The 13,785-nt window shown below is 37.6% G+C and overlaps 1 pseudogene; it reads left to right on the plus strand.

The window, feature by feature from the left end:
* Positions 1–6,358: 6,358 nt before the first annotated feature.
* LOC118490765 lies at positions 6,359–6,565 on the plus strand (annotated as a pseudogene).
* Positions 6,566–13,785: the final 7,220 nt, after the last annotated feature.

Consider the following 13,785-nt stretch of genomic DNA (forward strand, 5'->3'; position numbering starts at 1 on the left):
ACCGAGAGAGTAAATAGGTTATTAAAAAGTTACTCATGTTCTTCTTTTGCGGTTGACAGGATTTACCCTATAGTGGAAGACATGAAGACATTTGAGAAAGAAAAATCTGAAGAGAAGAATTCTGAAACAAAAGAAGATACTGAAGAAAAGACTTCTGGTAAGAAACCAAGTGTTGGTTATAACAAGTGTCCACCCCCGATCGAAAATGGATATTCCCCATGAAATCCAAATTTAGAAAGAGTCAAAAAAGCAACCAATTTACAGTGGGAGTCTGAGTCTTCAGATAACTTGCCAGAAAACATTGATGTCACGTTCACATCATCTGACACTGATCATGAGTCCGAGTTAATAAAGAAAGTAGTTGATCAAGTGTTGGATAAGGATGAAACAGAGGAGTCCAAGTCAGATTCAAAGTCTGAATCCAACACGTCAAATTCAACAGTCAAAAAGGACAAACGGGTTTATAATAAAGAATTTTTGTTATCAAAATCTAATTTGAATGACGAACCGATCAAAGTAGCATATACTTTGAATGATTCTGACAAATTATATTCTGATGAGGAATTTCCAATACGAGGTGTTAAAACTGAAATGATAAAAAAGGTTATCAAACTAACAGAAATTAATATTTATGAAATAAAAGATATAAATCTTTCTGGAAAACCTAAACAATACACCTCAAGAGATCAGCAAAGAATCAACAAGAAGAAAGGTTACAGTTTTGGTTCAGGTTTTCAAAAGAAACCAAACCATAACGGTAATTTCAAAAAGAAAGGTCTTGGCTTTATTCCACCGAAAAATCATAAAAATGAAAAAGTTTATAAACCAAAAACTGTTTTTGTTTCAGGGATATCATCAGAAGCAGAAAAAGAGCAACAGTTCAGTAAGCAGACAAACAAAGAGTTCCTTGCAAAGAAGCAAGAGTAAATGAAGAAAGATGTTGTTCAAAAGAAAAAGGAGACAAGAACCTGTTTTAACTGTCATAAAGTGGGTCATATTGCCAGAAATTGTTCAAAGGCAACCAACACACAACAGGGAGTGTCCCTTAAACTGAAAGAAAAAGTTGTTGAGAAAAGTAAACCACCAACCAAAAGATTTAAAGTTTTTGAAAACTCAACATTTGAGGTTGGAGAATGTTCAAATAGGGTTTACAACAGGAAAGTTAATCTTGACAATCGCAAGTGGATTGTTAAGAAATCAGATGAAAGGTCTGGCGATGAATCTGATTCCACAAAATCAGAGGAGCCACAAGTTGTTATGAAAGAAGAGAAATCAGTTCCGCCTTTGGATGATGCAAATTTTCCATCATTGCGCGCTGAGAATTTAAAATCAAAAATTGGCAATGTTGAAATTTCAAATCAATTCTTTTCCGAAAAGAAAGAATTTGATGTTGAAAAGGCTTTTAACCCCACTGTTCAAAACATTTTTGAAAAAATGATTGATGGAAAGGTAAAGGGGGTTAAAGAATTTTATGAAAAGAAATTAAAGAAACCAGATGAAAATGGTTCATCCCGGGTTAGTAACTGGGATAGAACCTATCACGACTAAACTCTGGACTTGCCGGAGCTCCCAAGTTGGTAATCGTGGAGCAGGAATCGGCATCATTCTTGAATATATTTATTTGAATAAACCTACAAGTGGTAGAAAAGTGGGTTTTCATCTACAAGTGGTTAATCAAGATCATTAAGTTGAATTTGATTTAACTTAATTCAAGTGGTTAAGAAAACAAAGTGATGAGTTTATCCCCTAACCTACAAATGGTTTGTGAATATCAACAAAACTTATTTTCCGAAAAAACCATTTTGATTAAAACAAACTTAAGTGTTTTGAAATCATAATGGGAAAATAGTTTGTTGTAAGGGGGAGTTCTGATTGTTTATGCCAAGAGGATGGCGAATTGAAGCAATTCACAACAGTTGTCATTTTACATGTACAGTTTGTTTTCAAAATTTTTTATGTTTTTGCATTTTAGGGGGAGTAACAAAATTTCAGAAAATCCAAAAACATTAGAAAGTTTGAAAAAGCCAAAAACATTGAAAAATTCAAAAACGAGTTTTGTCGTGAAAAAGGGGAAATGATAGTACATCAGTAGACTATCACATCACGCTAAAGAATTGTAAAGTCAAAAATGTGATAAACGATCTCACTGCGGATATGCCAGTAGGTTTTTACACATTCAGTAGATTTTTTCGAGATATAAACCTAAATACAAAATACTTACTTATCTGGTGGGGAACATCTCTCGGATATATGGGTAATCCCCGAAATCTTGTTTGAAAGATTTTCTATTTCTGACATACTAGGCCTTTGTGCGTGATGATATCTGGGGTATTATACCAGGACTTCTGATTTTGCGGGAGCAATAGCCTAGTCCTCGTATAATACTTTGCATAAGCTTTAATCATAAAGCCCCCCTCAGCATAAAAATGATGAAACATTGAAAAATGCTAATCATGTGCTGTTCAAGAAAAGATCCCCAAATGGGACACACTTAAAGTCGAGCCATCATCTCTCTGTACGAACGGAAGTTCTAACTTGAGCTCTCATGGTCTCGCATTTACCCGATTACAGATATCATTAGTGTACATTCACCTGAAAGACTGAATATAGAAGTCTGGATACGGGAGTATATTCTGAGATGGTACACGTGAATAAGGTTAAGTACTTAAAACACTAATCTCGTATCTCGAAACAGTTAAACTTTGTGTGAAAATTTAAGTGGATCAATTACTGACAATCTAAGTGAATTGTTTAGAACTTAAAATGTTTAAAGCTTAACGGTGTTAGTGATTTGTCTCAAAAATTGATATGATCCTCTTACACAAACTCACAACAATATTGCTTGTAAATATTACTTTACTGCTTTCCATTAAAAAAACAAAATTCAAAAAGATTTTCAGTGTGTTTTAGCATAAAATTTTGAAAAATGCAAAAAGATTTTCGACAATTGATGATTGAAGAGCTGATTTTCAAAATTCCGAGTGCTAAACATGATGAACAGGTTTGGGAAAGTATATTTCAGGATGAAAAGTATGTTATTCTTATAAATGGTTTATCAAAGATTAAATCATTCTTGAACGATACTTGCATAAGATTTCTGAATTTGTTTAATTGATAAACTTGTAAAATTTACTGTGAGTTAGAGTTTGTGCAGGTTAAAGCCAGGTTACGATCTTAGAACCTGTGAAGAATGATAAGAACCAGGTTTCTGAATCAAAGCATGTAGATTATGAATTCCAGACTGCGATCCCAGCATATCGAAAGGGGGAGTCTGAAGACAGACATCAAGAGGGAGTTTGAAGATGTAGAAAGCCAGGTTCGAATCCTGAAGTTCACACAAGCTGCTGATGCTGATGAACTTAAGGAATCTAGAGATCTGATCAAGAGAATTAAAAAGTTCAAGAGCCAGATCAACATCCAAGAGGAGATGAGAAGAAAGAGAAGAGAAAGACATTGATTGAGGATGCTTACAATGGAGAATCTTTGGAGAGAGAGAAGACTGATAAAGACTGAAGATTTCGAAGACTCGACATGAAGACTTCGTCAACATCCAAGGGGGAGTCTGTTGGTGCATATGTCTGTCGACTTCGTCTTGTATCGAGTCTTGTATTAGTCTAGTTAGATCAGGGCACATAGTACGAGAAAATGAGAAGTGTGTATGTTAGGGGCATTTCGGACGAAATGAGAAACTGGCATTTCGCACGAAATGAGCTAGTCATTTCGTACGAAAAAGTCATTTCGTACGAAAAAGTCATTTCTTGAGAAGTTGATTTCGCATGAATTGTTTCGTGCGAAATAGCTGAGCCTATAAATACGTGTCTTGTGATTTCATTTGAAAAGTTCTGATTCCGGTAGCGAAGCTCTGCCGAAGTGTCTCCAGCTTTGTAATAAGATCTGATATCAATACAGAGACAGTTTAAAGTGATTTCTTGTGCAATTCAGCTGTAATAACACTGATACATCTGTTTCCGCCTTTTGTATTGGTCGAGTTCTCTTCTGAACGACTCATTTGGGTCTGAAAACGATCCTACACGGAGTCACCGGATTAAACTTTAGATCGATCCCCCATTATTTACAAAAAGCCTCAACTTCCTCTCTAGTGAGACAAGAATAACTCACATACAGATCTTTGCTAGCAACCAGGAGAGGCGATCAAAAGAAAAAAGAAAGTGAAGTATAGGCAGTTATTATTACGCAAAAGGCAAAAAACTGCCATCCATCACATTAACTGTCATTTCAAAATTCAAATCCAAAAAACTTAGACACCTGATAACCTTTCAAGCCTTGAAGTCTTTAAGCAATAAAAATCATGTACAAAAGTCAGAAGCATTTGAGCTTACACCCCAAATACCTCTGCCTTGGGGGGCTGATGACGGGGGTAGCTCAAACCTTAATAAACTGATTAGAGACACAACAGCTTAAAATGTTAAAAGGTTAAAAGGTTCGGAAATGGTCCATGAACAGTAAAAAGACAAGTCAGAGGCTTGTCACATCACCCTTTGCGTGTGAAACCTCCTGCCCAGCCGCAAACAGACCATGTGGGAGAGCACACCCTTTTGTCCGCAGGTCCAAACCCTTCAACCCCTAAAAAGGGTAAGCCCCTCACTCCAAGCCAGGTTCACTAGTTAAAGGTTTCTCCTTTGAGAAACCTCTTCCCCTATAAATTGCAGCCCATGAAAAGCATGCCATTCATTCTGGAATCAATAGAAAACTATCTCAATTCTCTAATTCTCCTTCTTCTTCTCGAGAACAAGCTTCATGCTTGCTTCTCTTCTTCTTCTCCCATGAGAACTAGCTTCAGGCTTGCTTCTCTTCTTCACTCTAAATAATTCATCCTCTCCAACGATTACATTCTGGGTTGGTTTCATATCAGTCTAGAATTCAAGGAGAACAATAATAACACTAGTGAACCTCTCTCCACGTCTTGCAAACGTGGGGGGACCCCACGACCTGCGTTAGGCTAACTGAAACCTTGAACCCTTTTACCCGGAGACATCGCTACAGGCCTTGGTCTATTATTTGTTGCATCAACATATACATATCGTGTAATTACACGTCCAATATCAGGCATACCCGTTAGGATTTTCAAATTTTATTTCAAAAGACAAATTTTATTCAAAACACCCAAGTAGTCGCAATGACAACCAAAATAACAGAGACAATAATTACAATAATTTGAAATGACACCAATCCTTTCAAAGAAGGAGTTTGTGTATAAACCTATTCTTGAACTATAAGAAACCGAGAGCCTTTATGATTTTCATAATTTTCTTCATTTTTACCGATTTATTTGAGAATGGTATCTCGCTTCTAGCTTTCCAAATACATAAACATGCAATTAAATTGCAATTAAAGATGGCTCTTTCTTTAACATCATTTTTTCAATACCATCGTGTATTGAAAGTGAAAATTTGGTTTATGTTGCAAATATCCTAGTGTCTAAAAACCGGCACAAATTTGATAAAGAAGGTGCCCCCATTATTGGTACATGTAACACTACCCTTGACTAGCCCATGAGTTTATAGTCTAGTTGTAGTTGTATGTCAGGGGTGTGATAAGGCTTTGGATCAAATTTGCATTTGAAAAAAAAAAACACTACCCTTGACTAGAAACTACTCTGCAAATTCCCAAAACATCACCGACTCGCTTTTCCCGCCATACACAGACGCTCGCATTGTGCTAACAACGACTCAGATGCCTTCAACGCCATACATTCATTCACTCACTCATTGTTACTCTTAATCACTATATCATTCATCTGATCAGGTACATTTGCATCTTCTGTAACCTAAATCTGATGGTCCTGATGATTAGGTTTATGAATCAGGCATTTTTGGTACTGATTTGTGATTTGTTGATAACATGATCGCTTCTAGAATTAAGATAACCTAGCGATCCGGCATTTTTCAGGTTTATTAACTGGGGAAATTGTCTGCCTCTTGCCAATTTAAACTTAATAACTCAGTAGAATATCATGAGTGAACAAATAAGTAATAGAGAGCGATATTTTTATATCATACATCAGTAGCTTGTTCGATGTCTATAACAAAATGACAACGTCATCATTTATGTCATGTCTGGATAGTAATTCTATTAGCCAGCCCTTCAGAAAATCAGGATATCTGAATTTATCAGGGTTGGATTGGTTGATTGTTAAGAGAGTGCATAAAGTGAACTGTTAAAGCTAGCTAGTATTATTAGGATTCAGGCATTAGAAGAAACCAAAACTGATCTATGGAATTAGATATTATTGAGAAAAAAGGGGAAAAAGGTGTCTCCAAATCCCACATCGGCTGAGTGAAGAGTACAAAGATGAAGAGGGAGTCTATATAAACAGCAGCCCAAGGAAGGAGAAAGCATACCTTTCTCGGCCTTTTGGCTAAGATCAAGTGTAGTATCTGTTCTTATCAGTTTAATATCTAGTTTAATATCTGATACATGGGCCATCGGCCCACTCGATATTAATCTTATTTTTATGGGGAAAGACCCATCACAATAGCTTGTTATTGGCGTCTTTGAGTGTCGCCTTGGCGTTGCACTACTGCCTTGGCCTGGCGCACCCCTCCAATTTGCAGTCAATTTTTTTTTACCTTGATGCAACTCGAGTTATGCGTTCTGGATATTGTTTCACGTGTGTGTGCTACTTATGTGTTACTTGCGCATGCTTTATTTATGTTTATGTTGTGGTGATTAATCGAAACACAATTGCAACGCTATCGCAATCGAATCGCAACGCTAAACGCAAGTTAATTCGGATGATTGTATGTTAGAGATAGCAGTTGGGATTAAAAGTAATTTAATAAGAAACACTATCGCATCGCAACGCTCAACACGCGAATCGAAACAACAAAACTCGTCGCGCCAAACACTCCAATCGAGTGGCCAACCGATCGAGTTGCCACCCGATCGGGCTGCCACCCGATCGAGTTGCCACCCGATCGACCAACCACTTTCCCCACTTTCCTTTTATGGAAACCCTATAAATACCCCTAATATGTCAACATCACTTGATGTTGACAGCCTCTCACTCGACCAGCTCGTTCCGGCCTCTATTTCTTCTGATTCCTCGCGATTCTTGTAAGTTTTCAACCTAAATCTTGTACTTTCTTGATCTACACGCACTCCTACACCTTTCTATCTTTTGAATCTTAACTTTTAACCATGAAATCACTAGATTCAAGGTGTTCTATGATGATGTCATCATGGAGTTCTTATGAACTTCTTGTTTTGACTTCAATCCACCAAGAACAACTTAGATCTGAACGATTTCCACATGAATAAACAAAGATCTTGCATAGATCTGAACACATTCATGGTGAAAAGGATTGAAAGTTGGTTTCTAACTTTCTTTCAACTCTTTTATACTCAATGCACTCAAAACTGATAGAGTCGGAGCTTGTTCTGATCTTCTACTCCTTCTTAGTGATGTGTTGGTCCAAGATCTGGATTCTATCTAAGAGATTACCGATTTCGGGTTAAACATGAAACACCGTCTTGAACAGTTGACTGGTCGGACTAGGGTGATTCCTACCCGATCGGGCCGCTAAGTCTTGACGAGGTTTCTGTTGTTTGACACGAGATCGTACAGTCTCGAGAAAACGCAAACTATCAAAACGACCAAGTAACAAGACGATTAGGCTACCGGGACGGATCGGATTGCCACCCGATCGGCTTGCACCTTGGCCCCCCCACTTAACTTTTATTTTAACTTTTGAGGTTTTGAACATCGAACGGATTGCCGTCCGATTGGATTGACATCCGATCGGATTACCACCCGATCATGTGATGTTTGAACTTCAACATTTAAACAATTTTCAACATGTTCAATGCATTAACAGTTCCAACGGATTGCCACCCGATCGGATAGCCATCCGATCGAGTGACCGTCCTGCTGTGAACTTGTTCTCAAACTGAGAAGCCTTGCCAATCGGATCACCGTCCGATCGGACCGCCGTTCGATCGACCGACCTGAAGGGTAGAGATACTTCTCTGTTTTTAGAATGCTACAACGAAAACTTCAAAGTACAAACCATCATACACAAACGCATCACTCACCAAACAAGGTGACAATCTAATCGAATGGCCACCCGATCGGGTGACCATCCGAATGGATTGTCATCCGATCGATCGACCGGCCACCCGATCAGATTGCCATTCGATCGGATTGCCATCCGATCGGATTACCATCCGATCCGTTGACACTTTGCTCTGTTTTACGCGCCGCTTATGGTTTATGCTGTCGTTCTGATCAGGCTAATCTCACTCTTTGCGTTCCCTTCAATCCATCATCGCTGTGAGTATACTCGAACCCTTTTTGCTTTATGCACATTTGGGTGTTACATACGTTACATATTCTAAATCACATCGAACATACTACGCAGTACTTTAACGCTAACCGTTACCACATGCTATACGTGACTTAATGAATGCTTGTTTGTTATGTTTACACATGGATTGCTGTCTACCTGTCTTAGCAACGATAGTACTATAGTTTGAACTCAGCACTTGTTCACTCAAGGGTTGTTAAGGACAATTATTCACATGGGTTACAGTGGTGAACATGTATTACGAACTGCCTTGCGCAGTCAACCCGCAGTCATTGTTATTGATATGATCATGTCGATAACTTACATGCTTCATTTCACACTGTGTACGTGCTGGTTATGCGTAAACGATTTCGAACTCTATTATATCTATTAAACTTGTATGCTCACCTTTACACTATGTGTATTGACTTTTACTTTAACGTATGTGGTAGGTGCTTAAGATGTTTAAATGCTTGGCTTGCTGTGAAATCGAGGCTAGGAAAGGTCTAGAAACAAATAAACGAATTGTCTGTATTTAAATTCTGAATTGTCGAAACAGAACAATCTATCTTGATTTTGCCTGTAATAATTATGTTACTTATTATGTCATCGTATGGGACGTGATGCTTTAAATAATTAGTAATCGTAGTTGTTATGGAAACTTCTGGACAATCTATTTCGCTCAGTGCCACGCCCCGATGTTTCCGCCATCGGTTGGGGTGTGACATCACGGGTTCAATTGGCACTAAGAAATTGCATATTTTAATCGACTCAGGATCAACACACAATTTCTTGGATGAAAACATCGCATCCAAGATGAAGTGCCCTTCAAAAACTCTACCCCCTATGAAAATTATAGTTGTTGATGGTAATATAATGTCATGCACTAAAGGCTGTGAAGGTGTTTAATGGATGATGCAGGCTTATTGGTCCCTGAGGTTTGACCAACATCATTACCTCCTAAATGATCACGTGACCACAAAATAATATTGAAAAAGAGTAAATTGCCATTTTAGTCCCTGAGGTTTGACCAAAATTGTTACTTTAGTCCAAATAGTTTTTTTCTTGCCATTTTAGTCCAAATAGTTTTGTCTTCTGCCATTTTAGTCCCTGACTTTTTTTATTTTTTGTCATTTTCATCGACCACCGCCACCACCTCTCACCACCCACCCCATCACAACCTTCTATCATCGCCACCACCTGCCTGCACCGTCACCCCCACCCACCCGCCCCACCACCATCACCACCCACCATTTCCAGCACCACCGGCCACTATTCCACCATCCACGTCATCAACCAACACAATGGCCATCATCATAAAACCAACAACCACCGACATCATCTTCACTGTAAACCGGCACAACACCATCCCTATACTATCGCACCTGCAAAAAAAGAAAGAAAAATGTGGTTTGACCAAAATTCACCTAAATTAACTAAATTTTTTTAAGGAGTTAGTGGGGATGGAAATGACAAAAAATGACAAAAGTCAGGGACTAAAATGGCAGAAAACAAAACTATTTTGACTAAAATGACAAGTAAAAAACTATTTGGACTGAAGTGACAATTTTGGTCAAACCTCAGGGAGTAAAATGGCAATTTACTCATTGAAAAATGATGCTCAAATGGTGGCTCAGAAACCGTACAGATATCCAGCTGCTCAGAAAGATCTTATTGAAAAAATGACACAAGAATTATTGGATTTGGGAATTGTTAGAGAAAGCACAAGTGCTTTGTAGCTCCTGTGGTTTTAGTGAAAAAAAGGATGGTTCTTGGCGCATGTGTGGATTATAGGAAGCCGAATGAAGCTACGATGAAAAACAGTTTTCCAATACCTCTCATCGATGAATTGTTGGATGAGCTTGGAGGTGTTTCAGTGTTCTCTAAGCTAGACTTACGATCTGGTTACCACCAGGTGAGAATGCACGATGAAGACATACATAAGACTGCATTCAGGACTCATCAGGGTCATCAGGGTCATTTTGAGTTCCTGGTACTACCCTTTGGTCTCACTAACGCACCAGCTACATTTCAGGCCTTAATGAATGTAACTTTCAAACCATTATTGAGAAAATGTGCGTTAGTCTTTTTTGATGACATTCTAGTGTATAGTTCTTCTTTGCAACAACAATTATTGGATTTAGAGGCGGTCTTAAACCTGTTCTTGGCTAATTCTTTGTTAGCCAAGAGATCAAAGTGCTCATTTGCAGGATCTCAAGTCGAATATTCGGGACATATTATATCTTCTAAGGGTGTTAGTACAGACCCTTCTAAGATTGAAGTTGTGACTAATTGGCCAGTCCCTACTACAATCAAACAACTCAGAGGATTTTTGGGTCTATCTGGTTACTATAGAAGGTTTATCAAGTCCTGTGGGGGTATAGCAAGCCACTGCACATTTTGCTAAAGAAAGATGCTTTCAGTTGGAGTGTAGAGGCTCAGTTGGCTTTTGATCAGTTGAAGGAATCCCTAACTACCGCACCAGTTTTGTCTCTCCCTGATTTTTCAAAAGTGTTTATTATCGAAATAGATGCTTCTGCAAAAGGGTTGGGGGTTGTCCTAATGCAAGAGGGACAACCATTAGCTTATGTCAGTAGATGTATCTCAATAAAGCAACAATCTTTATTAGTATATGAGAAAGAACTATTGGCAATATTAATGGCTGTTAAACATTGGCACCATTATCTTATTGTCAAGCACTTTATCATTCGAACTGATCAAAGGAGCCTCAAATATCTGTTGGACCAAAAGATTAGTACTCCTCTGCAACAGAAATGGTTAGCAAAGCTATTGGGATATGATTATGAAATCTTATATAAGGAAGGAATCAATAATCAAGTGGCTGATGCCCTATCAAGAGTGGAAGGTTTAGCACTGTTTGAAATGGGATTGAGCTCTATTGAACCTTGTCTGTGGCCTAGAATTATCATGAGTTGGGAAACTGATGACCAATTGCAGGCTGTTATTCATAGGCTGCAACATACTTCTAATGTTAAAAACTGGTCCTGGGATGGTAAGATGTTAAAGAGGAAGAATAAATTGGTAGTTGGTCATGATGACCAATTAAGAAAGGACATCCTTCACATATGTCATTCTTTTGCCACTGGTGGTCACTCAGGTTATTATGCTACTTTGAAAATATTGAAGCAGCTATTCTACTAGAAGAAATGTGATGCAGATGTCAAACAATGGGTCAACGATTGTGAAACTTGTCACAGAGCTAATATGATAGAGCTGCTTATCCAGGGCTCTTGCAACCACTGCCTACTCATACTTCAGTTATTTCGGATATCTCTATGGATTTTATTACAGGGCTGCCTAAAGCTGCTGGTAAGGATGCCATATTGGTAGTTATTGATAGACTAACTAAATATGCTCACTTTTTACCCCTAACTCATCCTTATTGAGCTTCAACCATAGCTCACTTGATGTTTGATATTGTGTTCAAGTTACATGGATGCCCTGCAACCATTGTATCTGATAGGGATCCAATCTTTATAAGTAAATTTTGGAAGGATTTCATGAAATTGTAGGGGGTTCAATTGAATTTTTCTACTGCCTATCATCCACAAAGTGATGGACAGATTGAAGTTCTTAATAGATGTCTTGAAACATATTTGAGGTGTATGGTCATGGATGAACCTAAGCAATGGCCTAAGTGGTTAACTCTTGCAAAATGGTGGTACAATACCACTTATCATTCAACCATTCACATGTCCCCTTTTGAAGCTCTTTATAGGATTCCACCTCCTATTCACATTCCCTACATTCCAAATGACACTAAGATTGCTTCTATAGAAGATTGGTTTCATTTTCAACTTCTCAACACACAAAAATAAATTAAATAATTATTAACTTTTATAACTCTATAAGTTATAAGTTCTTCCACAGAGTAAATTGTCACTTTAGTCCATGAGGTTTGGTCTAAATTGCCATTTTAGTCCAAATATTTTTTTTCTTCTCTGGTCCCTGACTTTTCTATTTTCTTGCCATTTTGATCACATTGCCTAACTCAGTCTAAAAATATGGTTATAACCAGGGGTATTTTTGGCATAACTGTGTAATAACAAGGGGTAGTTTACAACATAATTTATAAACCTCATAATAGTTTAATGCCAAAATTAACCCTGATTATAACCTGGTTTTTAGACTAAGATAGGCAATGTGATCAAAATAGCAAGAAAAAGGAAAAGTCAGGGACCTAGAGGAGAAAAAAAACTATTTGGACTAAAATAACAAATTGAACAAAAACTCAGGGACTAAAATGGCAATTTACTCTTCTTCTTCCAAATATAAGCTAACCCAAACACCCTCTACGTACTCTGCAAATTCCCAATATATATATATATATATATATATATATATATATATATATAAAACTACCATTTTCAACATTTTCATTCTATCCAACTCCTTCTCAACTCTCATTTTTTATAAAATCTCTACAACTTTTATAAAAAATAATGCATCCACACAACCGCAACTTTGATCCGAACAACCCATATGGTTTCCGTGAAAACACCTCTTCGCCGCCTCAAGGGTCTCAACCGATGCAACCACTATTTAACGATGCCCACTTATTAGCGTACGATCATCTTCTTGCCAACCTACCTTTTAGGTATCCACAACAACCACTCACTCCGCTATCACAAACCCCACCTACACCCAATTCCGTACCGAAAACTCAACCTACACCACCCGAATCCTCTACGAGAAGAAAATGAAACCATAAAAAACCGAGTCGGAAAAAGAAAAAGCAAAAGAGGATCGTCGTGTACACCCGTGGACAAACGAAGAAGATCGATCACCTACAAGGGCTATTCTTCTAGCCCTCCACACCGTGTGGTCTTAGTGTCTAAAAAGTGATACAAATCTGATAAAGAAGGTGCCATTTGACTATTGGTACACATAACACTACAGGGGTGTTTGGGATTCCTTCTAAAAACAACTTATTAACTTATATAAGTCATAAATTATAAGTTACAAATAGTAATTTATCATTTTCAACTTCTCAACACACAAAAATAACTTAAATAATTATTAACTTTTATAACTCTATAAGTTATAAGTTTTTCCAAAGAGTAAATTGTCATTTTAGTCCCTGAGGTTTGGTCGAAATAGTGTTTTTTTGTCCTCTGGATCCTTGACTTTTCCATTTTGATCACATTGCCTAACTTAGTCTAAAAATCTGGTTATAACGAGGGGTATTTTTGGCATAACTGTTGTGTAGTGATAACAAGGGGTAGTTTACAACATAATTTATAAACCTCATAATAATTTAATGCCAAAATTAACCCTGATTATAACCTGGTTTTTAGACAAAGTTAGGCAATGTGATCAAAATAGCAATAAAAAGGAAAAGTCAGGGACCTAGAGGAGAAAAAGAAAACTTAGGGACTAGAATGGCAATTTACTCTTCTTCTTCTTCCAAATATAAGCTAACCCAAACACCCTCTACGTACTCTGCAAATTCCCAAAA

The sequence above is a fragment of the Helianthus annuus genome, chromosome 3, assembly GCF_002127325.2.
Source record: "Helianthus annuus cultivar XRQ/B chromosome 3, HanXRQr2.0-SUNRISE, whole genome shotgun sequence".
NCBI lineage: Eukaryota > Viridiplantae > Streptophyta > Magnoliopsida > Asterales > Asteraceae > Helianthus > Helianthus annuus.